The sequence below is a fragment of the Panthera tigris genome, chromosome B2, assembly GCF_018350195.1.
Source record: "Panthera tigris isolate Pti1 chromosome B2, P.tigris_Pti1_mat1.1, whole genome shotgun sequence".
NCBI lineage: Eukaryota > Metazoa > Chordata > Mammalia > Carnivora > Felidae > Panthera > Panthera tigris.
Genome location: NC_056664.1, coordinates 69,766,708 through 69,780,080, shown reverse-complemented (window position 1 = coordinate 69,780,080; position 13,373 = coordinate 69,766,708). Strand labels below are relative to the sequence as shown.

The following is a 13,373-nucleotide window of genomic DNA, read 5'->3' as shown; positions in this document are numbered from 1 at the left end:
CTCACGTACCCAGTCTGTGCTTCCCTTTCTTTCAGGTTCCCCAAGGGGACCTGCTTGACCCCTGAAAGATGAAAGCTCACACCTCATTGGCCAGGCTAGCCTCATGGCCCCACCCAACATCTGGGGGGCAGCTTTTTAAATTTTAGAGGATAAATGATATCTGCATGCTATAGCACTCTTTGCTACTATTGAAATGCAAATTACTGACATTGGGAAATTTATCCTAGGTAAGTGAGTAAAGAGTTGAAATTTACCTACAGATCCACTTGTTACATGAGCAATCTAAACAGATAAGATGCCAGAAATGATAAAATATTCACAAGATATATGAACATATTTATCTCTCCCTAACTTTTACTTTTGATCATAGGCAATATTTCCTAAGTTTTTTCAAAGTAACCTATATATTCTGCAAAGTCCAGCTCTTACATCTCCAAAGCAAAATGAAATAGGGAAGTCTTAATTGTCCACATTGGGTGTCTGCAGTAACTCAAATCACCTATCCCTAATTTGGCTGAGCATTTCTGACCGTGGGTTGGTGTGAAACAAAATGTAAACATGCTCAAATTAAATCAAACACAGCATTTAAAGAGTGACAGTTTATTAGTTTATTAGTAGAAACTAAATTTAAAGTAATTTTGTTTTTTATATATCTGACTGTGAAGTAATATGCCTACTGGTTAGGAACATGACATCTGAAGTTGAGCTCCCTGGATTCAAAGCCTGGCTTCACATTATCTTTGGGACCTGTCTCAATTCGCCCATCAATAAGATGGTGTTGGGGCATCTGGGTGGCTAAGTCAGTGAAGCGACCGACTCTTGATTTCAACTCAAGTCATGATCTCATGATTCATGAGTTCAAGCCCCACATCAGGCTTTGCACTGACAGCATGGAGCCTGCTTGGGATTTTCTCTTCTTTCTTTCTGCCCCCCTCCCACCCCCCGATAAATAAGTAAACTTAAAAAAAATAAATAAATAAAATGGTGATACTATTAACATTTACCTCATAGGGTGGTTGGGGGGATAAAGCACATAGATTAGCATCTGGAACATAGTAAACACTTAAAATATTAACTGTTACTATTAGATACTATCTAATCCTTACCAATGCTTTTCATCAAAATTGCTGCATCAGGTTTTGTAGCTAGCATTCAGTTATCAGTTTGATGGAAAGTATCCTGGATCTAAGTTGGAGTCCTAGATCTGCAAATTAGAAGGTAGGTGTCCTTGGCAAGCCACCATCTATGATTTCCTGGCCTAGAAAGTGGAGCTGATACCTGAGTTACATCACTATGAAAATCAAGTGTGATTATATTTGTTGAGTGTAAATTATAAAATTCTACATAGCTTTGAATGCCTGCTATCATTTAATCAGTTACCTTCAAAATAGTTAAAACTACACTACCAGATTCTGCAACCAGGTGCCAAAGAAGCATGTTAGAGATATATATCAGACTATCCAGTTGAGTGTATAAAGATTCATTTTCCTTACTTACCAAGAGGAGGAAGCTTACCTGTCTAACCAATTTAATAGTGAAACTTAACTTTTTAAGTGGAACTAGATTTCTCCATAGTTCCCCCTCCATCTTCTCACTTTCACATTTTTTTTCTTCTATGGTTGATTTATATGAGCTCCAGGAGCAAACGGTCTAATGTCCCTTCCTTGCTGCCACAGCTCATCAATCTCTCTCCCCTGCACCTAGATGGTTTTGCTATTCTTCCTTTCCTTTTCTGACTTAGTCTGCATCAGGGTAAAACCAGAGATAATCTACACAGAGGATAATGAATATTGATCTTCCAATTTAGCCCCAAACACCTACAGCAGTGGATCGATTTAAAGAACATTCAGGTGTAAGAAAACCTAATAGTCACAGTAAAAACAATAGCAAGCTGTGTTTTGATGAAACCATGTCTTCAACTGTTTGAATGCTTTCAAGACTTTTAAACGAAAATCGTATCATGGCTTTATTGCTTTGGGGCTCTACATATTTTCCAGAAAAGAGGAGAATAATGTAAATATTTTAATGTTATAGAGGCTTTTTATTAAAACGCAGTGAAAAAAAACACACACAGGAAAACTGGAACACTTTGGTATTCTCTTCTGCTTTTATTCAGTATCAAATTCACATAGGAATTTGACAGTTAAAAGAAAATAATTTGAATTATCCGGACAACAACTTCTTGTAAGTTTTCCTATTGGTTTCCCAATTGATCTAGCTAATTTCTTGAGGACATTGCTGCTAGTGCCCCACATCACAGTCTCCAAAAGCCTTTTGTAGCTCTGATAGAGTCACCAGTGTTTACAAATTAAAAATAGTATGATTTTTCAAAAATAAAAGACCAGACTTGATTTCAAAACATGTGAAGTGATTGGACAATATCTAGAGAGACTGTTTGGCTTGAATATGTTTCTCTATTCGTCTGGTTAAATAGCTTTTCCTCCCACATTTTGCTGGGCATTGTATGGTGCCATATATTAAGCTTGCTGATAATTCCTCCATTGTTTACTGTTCTTTCCTGTACCATCTCTGCATCTGCATAAAGTAGAGCTGTCTTGAAGATATAGATCAAAGGTGAATTCTTCCATAAAGCCTTTCTTGATTCTCTAGAATGAATAATTCTTTCCCACCTTTGATTTTCTGAAAATGTTTCACCTATTTAGTGCAAATTGTCTGATGCAAGTGTAACTACTAAAGCAGGTTACAAATTCTTTCAGGGTAGAGACTTGGTCCATCTTTTCATCCTCTATACTCCCTACTACAATGGCTAGCAGATAGTTGGTTGTTAATGAATAGGTGGAGGAATAACTTTAACCAAATAAATTTATTGAGGAAAATGGCAACTGGGTGAAAGAGTTAGTCTGCAGTTATATCTCATTGGATATGATATCTAGTTTCCAATGATGAAAATGGAATGAAAGTCCCAATGGGGCAATACAAATACAGACAAAGCTTGTCCAAAGATGGGAAAGCAAACTAACTTTCATTGAGCATTAGTCAGTTTCCTGTGGCTTCTTTAACAAATTTGACAAACTTGGTAACTAGAAACAAAATGGAAATTAATTCTTTCATGGTTCTGGACAGCAGAAATCCCAAATCAGTTTCACTGGGATGATATCAAGGTATCAACAGGGCTGCACTCCCTTTGGAGGCTCCTGGGTAGAATGCGTTTCTTGTCTCTTCTAGCTTCTGGTGGCAGCTGACATTCCTTGGTTTATGGGCCACATCCCTCTAATCTACCTTCATGGTCGCATTGCCTTCTCCACTTCTGTGTCAAATCATCCTCTGCTTTTGTTTATTTATTTATTTTTTTAACTAAGGGCACTGGCATTTTGAGCCCATGCAGATAATGCAGAATAATTTTCCATCTCAAGAATCTTAATTTAGTTTTCACAGATCCTTTTTTCCTTAAAAGTAACATTTAAAGTTTCCGAGGATTAGAACCTTATAGCTTTGGAGGCCGTTATTCAGCTTGCTATAAATGCCAACTAGACATATTCCTATGCATCATTTTACTAAATCTGCATAGCTAGTTTCTGAAGTAATTATTACTGTTCTGATTTTACAGGTGAGACCCCTGAAGTCCCAGATGTTGGGTGACTTACCTAAAGTTACATGCTTTAAGTAGTTGAATATTTGATTCAGACCTGGATCTGTTTCCAACTGAACTTTATTTTTCTGTTATATCTTAGAAGCTTTTAAATCCTAAACACACAGTAGATTCTTAATAAATGTTTGTTGATCCAAAAAAAACCTTCACTAAGATTTTAAAGTTTGCTGCTTTATCATTTTGTCACTGTTTCTAAAAGTTCATTGATTTTTAAAGCATTTTTATATATCAGATGTCTCTTCAGAAAGTGTTTTCAAATATGAGTGCAGTGTTGTCTCCAAATGGATCATCACTGACAATTGGAGGCAGTTTTGTCAATGTAATTCAACATAAGGGATATGAAGGTTTCATGTAGCAAATAAAAAAAGAATCAGAATTTGAGAGGGTGAAAATACACACCAAAGTCATTAGTCTACAAAGCCTGAAAACATACATCTGCAATACAAGCCAAGATGATTGGGAATCAGCTATATTATCACTGTGAAGTAATGAGGTTTCTGTAGGTATTGAACATACAGTTAAAATTCAAACAGTGTTATATATGGTTCTTATTCCCCTTTAGTCCTAGATACTTGTGAAATTGTATTACTGGGCTCTGATAAGTCACCCTTAAGGTTTCCAGTGAACATTTTAAAAACCTCATTTGGTGAAGTGATTTTTAAAAATTCAGGAAACACCAGTAGGTCATTTCCATTCCACTAGTTTATGCTACCTAATGTAAAAATACTGGTTTTCTTAGCCCATAAAAGCAGGTATTATTTTTCCGTTGCTGATGTAACAAGTTACCACAAATTCAGCAGCTTAAAATAATAGCCACTTATTTATCTCACAGTTCTGTAGGTCAGAATTCCAGGCACATTGTTTATGTGGTTCTCTACTTCTGATTTCAAAAAGCCAAAATTCCTGGCAGGACTGCATTTCCTTCCAGGGACTTCGGATTTGAGTTTACTTCCAAGCTAATTCAGGATGTTGCCAGAATTCAGTTTTCTGTGGCTGTCGAACTGAGCTTTCTACTTCTTTGTTAGATGTTGCCTAGAAATCGTCCATGTCTTCTAGTGGTTGCCTGCATTTCTTAGGTCATAGCCCCCTTCCTCGGTCTTCAAAGACAGCAATGGTGGATTGAGTCCTTCTCACTCATTAAATGTCTCTGACGTCCTGGGGCACCTGGGTGGTTCAGTCGGTTGAGTGTCCGACTTCAGCTCAGGCCATGATCTCGCGGTCTGTGAGTTCGAGCCCCGCGTGGGGTTCTGTGCTGACAGCTGCGAGCCTGGAGCCTGCTTCGGATTCCGTGTCTCCTTCTCTCTCCTCCCATCCCCCACTTGTGCTCTGTCTCTCAAAAATAGATAAATAAATGTGAAAAAAAATAAAATTTGTCTCTGACATCCTTTTTTTTTTTGCCTCATTGCTCCTCTGTTGTCTTCCACCACATATTTTGACTCATCTTTCTATTTTCTTCTCCTAAGGAAGAGTGTGATTATATTAAGTCTACCAGGAGAAGCTCCCTATCTTAAGGTCAGTTGGTTCATAATCTTAATTTAATCTGCAAAGTCCCTTCACAGAAATAACTAGACTAGTGTTTGATTGAATAACCAGATACCGGAATCTTTGGAGAACACTTTTTGAATTATTTCTAAAACAAGGTGTAGAGTCTCAACTAAAGTGCACTTTTATTCTTCTCTATTTCTAGCTTTCAAAGGTCAGATTACTCAGTAATGACTTAATACTAGAAATTAACTGCCTATTTTCCTAAATACAGCTGAAGGACAGAACATTTGAAGGTTCAGACACACTTATACAGCCACATTTCCATCTCACATATGAATACAGATGGGAAGCAAGGGTTAGATGCAATTTTGTAAAAAAAGTCACTTATTCTCAAAAGTTTATATATCTAATGCACCAGGGATAATAAACATGAGCTATGTTCAAATGGAAGGAACAAGCACATACCAAAATCTTCAAGTTAAGGATTAATGAGAACCAAGTGCTTACTGACAAAGGATATTAAAACACTTTTCTGGAAGTTGTTTAATGACTCATGGTAGATCCTCTCACCTTTATCAAGTGTCTTATCTTGAAGGCAAGTCTATTCCTTTCACCTGCTCCTTTTGGAGTCATTCCAGCTAGTGCTATGGGAAGCTTTTCCAGGAGCCAATTAGACATTGAAAGATAACTCTTAACATATGATAATTTAATACTTTCATTTAGTAACATAGAAAAACATATTAGCCCTCAAAAACCTGATATGATTAACACCATGGCTTGGTTTCCTGATGTGAAAGTTCATTATAAACCGAATAAGAGTGCAACACATGTGGGAACAAAGCTTTTTAGGAGCAGGTGATTTTCCTCTCCACTCAATATCCCCTTCACCTGGTTGAGTCTGAATTTCAGATAGTGAGCAGGTGTGAGAGGATGAGTGAGCCACAAGATGGAGGGAGCCTACGTCAGTGGATCCCCACATGGAAAAGACCTCCTATCAACTGGGAAGACCTGCACTGAACAGATAGGTGAGCTAGAAATATATTCTATTGTGTTTAGGCTCTTAAACCTTTTGGATCTATTCTTGCAAGCAGTTGGTATTACCTCTTGCATTTATCTTACTCTAGAGTTCATTGCATAAACTTCGTGCTGCAAGTTCTCCAGTCCCTCATACTTTAAATTACATAAATCATTATCACTCTCAAAATTTTTCAAGGATACTGTTTATATTGTAAAGGTCAAGAGTATATTTTGGAACTTAGCGCTGAGAATTTGAAAAAAATGTATTATTTTCACTGGAGCAGAACACTTTAACCTTGTTTTGTAGTTTTAATAATGGAAGGGCTGCAGAGGAAAGAGCAAAATTAAGAGTAGTAAAAAAATACATGGACAAAAATGCTGAAATGTTATTCTTTTGTATAAGTTTGCCTCAATAGTACAGAATGCTCTCGGCATAAAATTAAATTCAAGATAAAAGAAAGGAAAACACAAGTCTTCTTTTAGGTGGAAAGGATCTGCATTTAGAGATTTATTACAATACAGATTTTTAACATGCTCACATTTGCAATATTGTCCTTCTGGAAAAGGAAGGGAATTTTGAGGTCCCAGTAAAGCAGGTCAGTGAGTGGTAGTACTTAAAGTCAGGGGTCCATGCTGACTTTATGACTAATACAGCCGTTAATTCTTTCTTATACATTTCTCATTTGAGTAAAAGATGTGGGACGTAACCAGAGATAATTTGAAGCTGGTCCACATATGACAGAGTTATCAAAGGTAAATAGTAGAATTGGACTGACACCTGGGAAGAAAACCTGGACAGGGCAACAGGATCAATAATTGTTAGTAATAACTATATTAACATTCATATTGCTTACTTACAACATCTTTTACATCTGTAATTTCTCAGCAAGCATAAATATTATTATGTATTATAAATATATTAGAAAACAAGCTAAGAGATTTCCAGCAAACAAGCCCATGTCTTATAGCTACATTGCTCAAGCTTCAGAATTAGGAATTGTATCCAAGTCCTAACATTATTTTAAAAATGTCTTGATTAGGAGTCTCTGATTCACCATAATAACCTTTAACAAATAAAGATTATTGATAAACTACCATGTCCGAGGATTTTAGGATTCGTTTCACTGCACCTATTTCCACTAGTGTTTTTACTAATTCTACTAATTCTGGCCTCAAATAAAAAAAGAAATCAGAATACTTAGGATGTGTTTTCTTGAAGACAGAGTTAACTCCTCTGAAAAATAACAAAACACTATTTTTTTTTAAAAACCATTTGGACAACACAGAATTACATTTTAGGATAACAGTAAATAATGAGTGTTTCAAGCTTTTTCATGTAATAACTGCAATATTCCAGATTAAATGCTTTTCTGATTTAAAGCTTTTTTAAGTCCACTAATATACTATTTCTAATTACTATGTTACCAGGGAGTAAGGATGTTAAGAAAGCCAAATATTTTACAAAGAAAACAGAAAATGCAATTTATAATCATAGTCATTTCTTAATTTAGTCTCTTATAAATGATGTTTAGACTTACAATTACTTACAAAATCACATAATTGATTATTTTTAGAAGGCAATGAACATTCCTGTAAATGGAGGCAAATTGTATTATGTTCACACAACATTGGGTTGCATTTAACTATAGGGAGACTGATGAAGATAGTGGGAACTCAGATTCAAATAATTAATCAGAATGTTCATTAGGAAAACAGATAATCTTAAGAATTTGATTATTAAATCACACCATTTTAATACTATTTATTCAAATCATTTAATAATAATTTGTTGTACAAGAAACAACGGTGATGTGTTGCAGGTGTAGGAGGCATGTTGGAGAAACAAGACATAAGTCGCTGCTCTCATACTGTTTACTTTCTGATAAAGACAAACAGGAAAGAAACCAAGGAACAGGAGAAAGGAAGGAAGGAGGGAGGAAGAATTAAAAAATGACTGTCAAATGTTGACTGAATTAATTGTTAAAAAATAATAGAGAAGAAGTGTACTAATGAATACTAATGAAAATATTCTCAATAGATTAGTCAGGCTTTAATCAAGGAAACAGATACGCTATGACTATGCAATCAGGAATTTATTATCAGAATTAGACATTTCACAATTGTAGGAGGAATTGAGAAAGTAAGTCCACAAAGGGAAGCTGGAAGATTAGAAATCATTAGAAGTCGCTAAGTAGTTCTCCTGAAGCACTGGCACAGGGGGGCGATGGTAAAGCTTCTAGGAAATCTGAAAACAACTTCCAGCTGCTGGTGTAAGCTGCGGTGGGTGCTGGTATAGAAGTATCAGGAAAGCTACTGCCTGTTTACAGTTACTGCCCCCTGTGAATTCACAGCCAAGCATTATTGGGCCTGGGAGGCAGGGTCAATAGATAGGAAGAAGAGCAAAATTCAAAGTGAGGATAAACTGGGACCCACCAGCCCTTCCACAACTGTCTTTCTCTGTGTCCTACAATGATGACCTTTAGGGAGTTGATGGTTGCTGATTCACTGGTCCAATTCTTATGCAAATTTCTCTTGTGGCCAAAGCTAAACTGGAACTATACAGGGAAGATGATTCTGAGAAATGTAGTTCCAGATTAGCCAAGCTGATGTAATATAAACACTCCCATTGGAAGTTTTGGAATACACACAATTCCTCTTTTATCTATGCTATTTTATATCTATATTTACTACTTACTATATGTTATTTCAAAATAAAGTCATAAGCAAAATAATTCCTTTGGAAATGATATTAAAATCAAAGTCAGTAAGTACAAAGCGGTAAAGTTATAAAATCCCCTTTGAGTCTTGGTGATTTTGCATGTCATTCTGCTTATTCACCTAGGCTGTGCACTTGGCAAATATTTCAAATTCTTATGAAATCCCCACAGAGTAGTGGCAATTTGTCAGAGTATTTTCCTAACAACAACAACAACAACAATAACAACAACAACAAGTGAAGTGAGGAGAACTCTAGTAGTTTATGCAATATCCATGTTGAGGTGAAGCCCCACAAGATGCGAGCCTGATGACTACTCACTGGTCTATGCAGTGAAGACAATGTTCTCTTATGCAGTAAGTCAGAATAGTTATCACAGGTGGGATCGATTGGTCCGTAAGTGTATTATTTACTCTCTTTCCTTAAATGCATGGAATAGATCCATACAACTCAGATCATTTTTCAGAAAATGTTGAGGATTGACAACCACATCCAAAACTCTGGCAATCTTCACAGAATAAAAACAAGTTATTATTGCACACTTTAAACTGAGTGGGCTTGCATATGATTTAATAAATGTGATTTTGGATGTTTCAGTATGAATTAAATTTATTTTAGCAATTTTCTGGAGCCCAGCTATGCCACTGATATTATTTCATTCTCTGGTAATCAACACCCAGCCAGAGTCAACCAGTTTGACTTTTTTAACATGATGCATCTCTTGTATTTAGTACTTATAAAAAAAAAAAAAAACAATTTGAATTGGAAAGTTATTTGATATTGAAGACAAAGTCTTAAAGCTGATTTGTAGTTAAAATAAACAGACATTTTTTATATTACCAAATCTAATATCATCAAAATCCTGTAAGATAATATTCATATCAATGGAACACTTTAAGTTGTCAGTTGCTATAAAATTGAAATGGAGAAAATACAGTGTTTGCTGCTAAAGAATTACAATTTAAGGTCAGACTAACTGTATTTTCTCCTCTACATCTATCAAGTAGATTTAGAGTGTGTTATTAAAATGAAAGTAACCTGTATAGATCAACTTTAGAGATGGATGGAGAAAATGCTTTAAGAGAATGTAGATTGCATATTAAAGTAAATGATTCTACTAAAATGTGGGGCTTCAAGTAAAAAAGTATTTTAGCAACTTTACTAGTTAGACTCTTATTGGTATATTCTTTGATCAACGGCTATAAATCAGCATGCTTTATGTTAGTATTAAAAAAAAAAGTGTTTCCACAAGATGTTGGCAGTGATCCTCCCTGGAGTAAAACAATCTACACAGTGGTTGTCTATGAGTAAAATAATTACAAGAAAATGTGAATTTGGAAAAGTGTAGTATGGAAGTGATCACACCAGAGATAAGAAAGTTCACAATAACCAAGTTTGATCTCCTGTTTTTATAGGAAGCATTCTGTTTCATAGTTCCATATTCCATAGTGACAACAACAATGAAGAGGTCTTCATTAGTACCAAAGAACACTAAGATTAATATATTAAACAACTTTTAAGAACTGCATTATATTTAGTTCCTTCACCCATAAATATGGACTGATTCTTATTTAATTCTAAGAGTTCTGAAGATTAAATGAGATAAACCATGAGAATATATAGAGCATCTTTTGATACTTGGTGTGTGTGTCCTAGATCATTTTCTCCCTTTTCTTGAGGTTTATTTACTATGGCACAATTTACAGAGTTAATTTACTTGCTTCAGAGGATTCACTCAAGTACAAAAAGGGCCAGGAGGAACTCTGAGAACAAATGTCAGATTGCCTTACATGCAAACCATTTTTGCTTCTAATACACCAACTTTTTCCTTCCTGGAGCAGAAAAACTTATGTCACAAAACAAAAAACAGAAACAAAACAACACACACACACACACAACTCACACAAAAAAAGTCATTACTCTCTAAGACCTGTATTTCCTACTAACTCCCAACAATATGCTACCACTTAAAATTATTTGACCAGATAGGGAGCTATAATCCATTTATCCTGATGTGATTTCTATGTCTCTTACCACCTTTTCTATTCACTGGGACCAAGATAGCCTTACCATTCCCCTCAGCTACACTGAACTTTAGACAGGTTTCTTCCTTACTATAGGCCCTTAACCTCCCTTTTCTCAGAGCATTTACTGTAAATACTTGTAATTGCAAATTCTTTCTCTGCCCTTTTGAAATGTGCATAAACCTTCTCCCGACTTCTAACCAGTTTTGCAATCCAGGAATGTCTTTCTCAAGGTCCTAGGAGTTATCTCTTTGAAAGGTAACCATCAAGAAAGATAGTATCCTATTTCCCATTGGAGGATAAAAGCCTAACTTGATAAGTGCTTATTAACAAATGCAGCTGGCTTAATCACAAAGAAAACCATTTTCAAACATAGGAATGGTTCAGTGTGCTGGACACATTCCATTGGCCAACCCCACCCTCCAGTACTTTTTCACTAGCACACCTCAGCACTTAAAATCCCTCTTAACTTTTGTTTCAGTAGAGTTCAGTCTCTCCCCTCTGTAGTAAGACTTGAAGAGTCTTACTTGCCTGCTTAACTCTGGTGCAAGTTTTCTTTGATGGTTCTCTTCTAACAGAGTAAGTCCTCTGGTTCATCATTACAAGAACACTCTTGCCAATATTCTCAAATCATTGCCCCCTCTTTTGCCCAAACCCCAAATCCATATGATCAGCCTCTACAGTGCTTCCTATGGAGAAAAACCACAATGAGCTGACTCACTTCACTCTCCCGCTGTTGACTTCAAGTTCTAGAACACTGTAAACCTCAAGAAGATACTGATTTTTAAAGAGTAACGGCCCAATTTTGTTAATGTGCAATAAAGGATGTATCTTTCCATTCATCAGGAAACATGTTTTGCCATATTTCACCTGTATTATCTCCTCCATGACAGTCCCCTATACAAATAGGGAACTGTGAGTCTTGCACCTTCCTTTTCTCCTGGGATCAGAGTTGTCACTCTCTCCATGCGTGGTGCATTCTGGGGATCCAGGGGGACACTGCCCTGTAGCCTGAGAGAAACAAGAAGAGGAAGGGACCCCAGAGGAGTCAGAGAGAACTGCCCACCCTTTCACCAGGTCCCCCTGTTGGGTTCGCCATGCAGCCTGCTACTGCAAAGTGGTAGGATCAAGGGACTACGTCTTCACTGATTTTGTGTTGAAGACAGTGAAGATGTTAATGTAAATTTAGAAAAATCCAAACTTCCCATCAGTTGTCCTGGAGGAAGTGATAATTTTAAACATTTAAATGAAATTGATCTTTTTCACTGTATTGATCCAAATGATCCCAAGCATAAAAGAATGGACAGGGCGATTTTATTTTGTTTACCAAAGGTGAATCTGGCCAGTCATGGCCAAGGTTGACAAAAGAAAGGGCAAAGCTTAACTGGGTCAGTGTGGACTTTAGTAACTGGAAAGCCTGGGAAGATGATTCAGATGAAGATATGTCTAATTTTGATCATTCCTCTGAGATGAACAACATGGGTGGTGAGGAGGATGTAGATTGACCAGAAGTAGGTGGAGATGATGATTCACAAGACAGTGATGATGTAAAAATGCCAGCTCTGGAGTAAGGAATGTTGTCATCACTGGATTTTGAGGAAGAAAAATAACATCTCTGTAAGATTTCATAATTAAGAGAATTCCTGAGTTGATAGCTCTAAAGGCAGATGCTGTATTTGCCTCCTTTGATCCATTTCAACCTGTTTATTATTTTAAAGGCTTCACCAAAGGTTGATAGGTACCATTGTGAGGGGCAATTTTAAGTCAGCTAAAGAAATAGCCCTATACATGAACTTTTCTCAGACTACCATGATGCTGTTGAGGTCCTAGGCAATTGATACAGCAGTTGTGATAAATGAAAACATTTCACCTCAGTCTCCTTTGCTTCAGAACATAGATACTGAAATGATAGGAAGCTCTTGGCTTAGAAGAAAGATAACTAAACTTTAGAACATGCACTCAAAGTGGCTGATGAAACAAATTGTTTGATACTTTGGTAACTTGTTCCTCAAGTATATCTTCCAGGATTATTGCAATAAAGTTTTATTTTTCAAAAAAAAAAATTACTTCACATTTTTGTAAGTGATCACTTGTTCCAGATGTATCTTAGCTAACAGTAGTAAATGCCTTAAATTAGATGGTTTTGAAGACTGTACATTTGGTATGTTTGACCCTTAAACTTTTGTACATTGTTGCTTGAGAGTCTGTATATTTAGACCAAATTTGTATTTGAACTGTCAGTATGGCAAATGAGTGAAAAAAAATGTTGATACACTATTGGATTTTTTATTTCTTTTTTTGATTTAGCTTGTCCCAGGCTGAAAACCTCAATTTATATCTATGACAGTGGGAATTTTTTTTAATGTCTACATTCTTTCTGATAAACTGTTGGAAGACAAAAATCAAAACAAAACTGTGATGCTAAATTCCTGTACTTAAATTCTTATAATGGTTTTCAATTACTTTCCAGATTAAGACCAAAATCCTTATAGTTATGCAATTAGTATTACATATCTGATCT

The 13,373-nt window shown here is 36.0% G+C and overlaps 1 long non-coding RNA gene and 1 pseudogene across 1 annotated transcript in view; both read left to right on the top strand.

The window, feature by feature from the left end:
- The window catches only part of LOC122238674, a 271,665-nt gene that overhangs the window by 100,568 nt on the left and 157,724 nt on the right, over positions 1 to 13,373 (top strand). The window lies entirely within an intron of this gene.
- Positions 11,950 to 12,457, top strand: LOC102958207 (annotated as a pseudogene).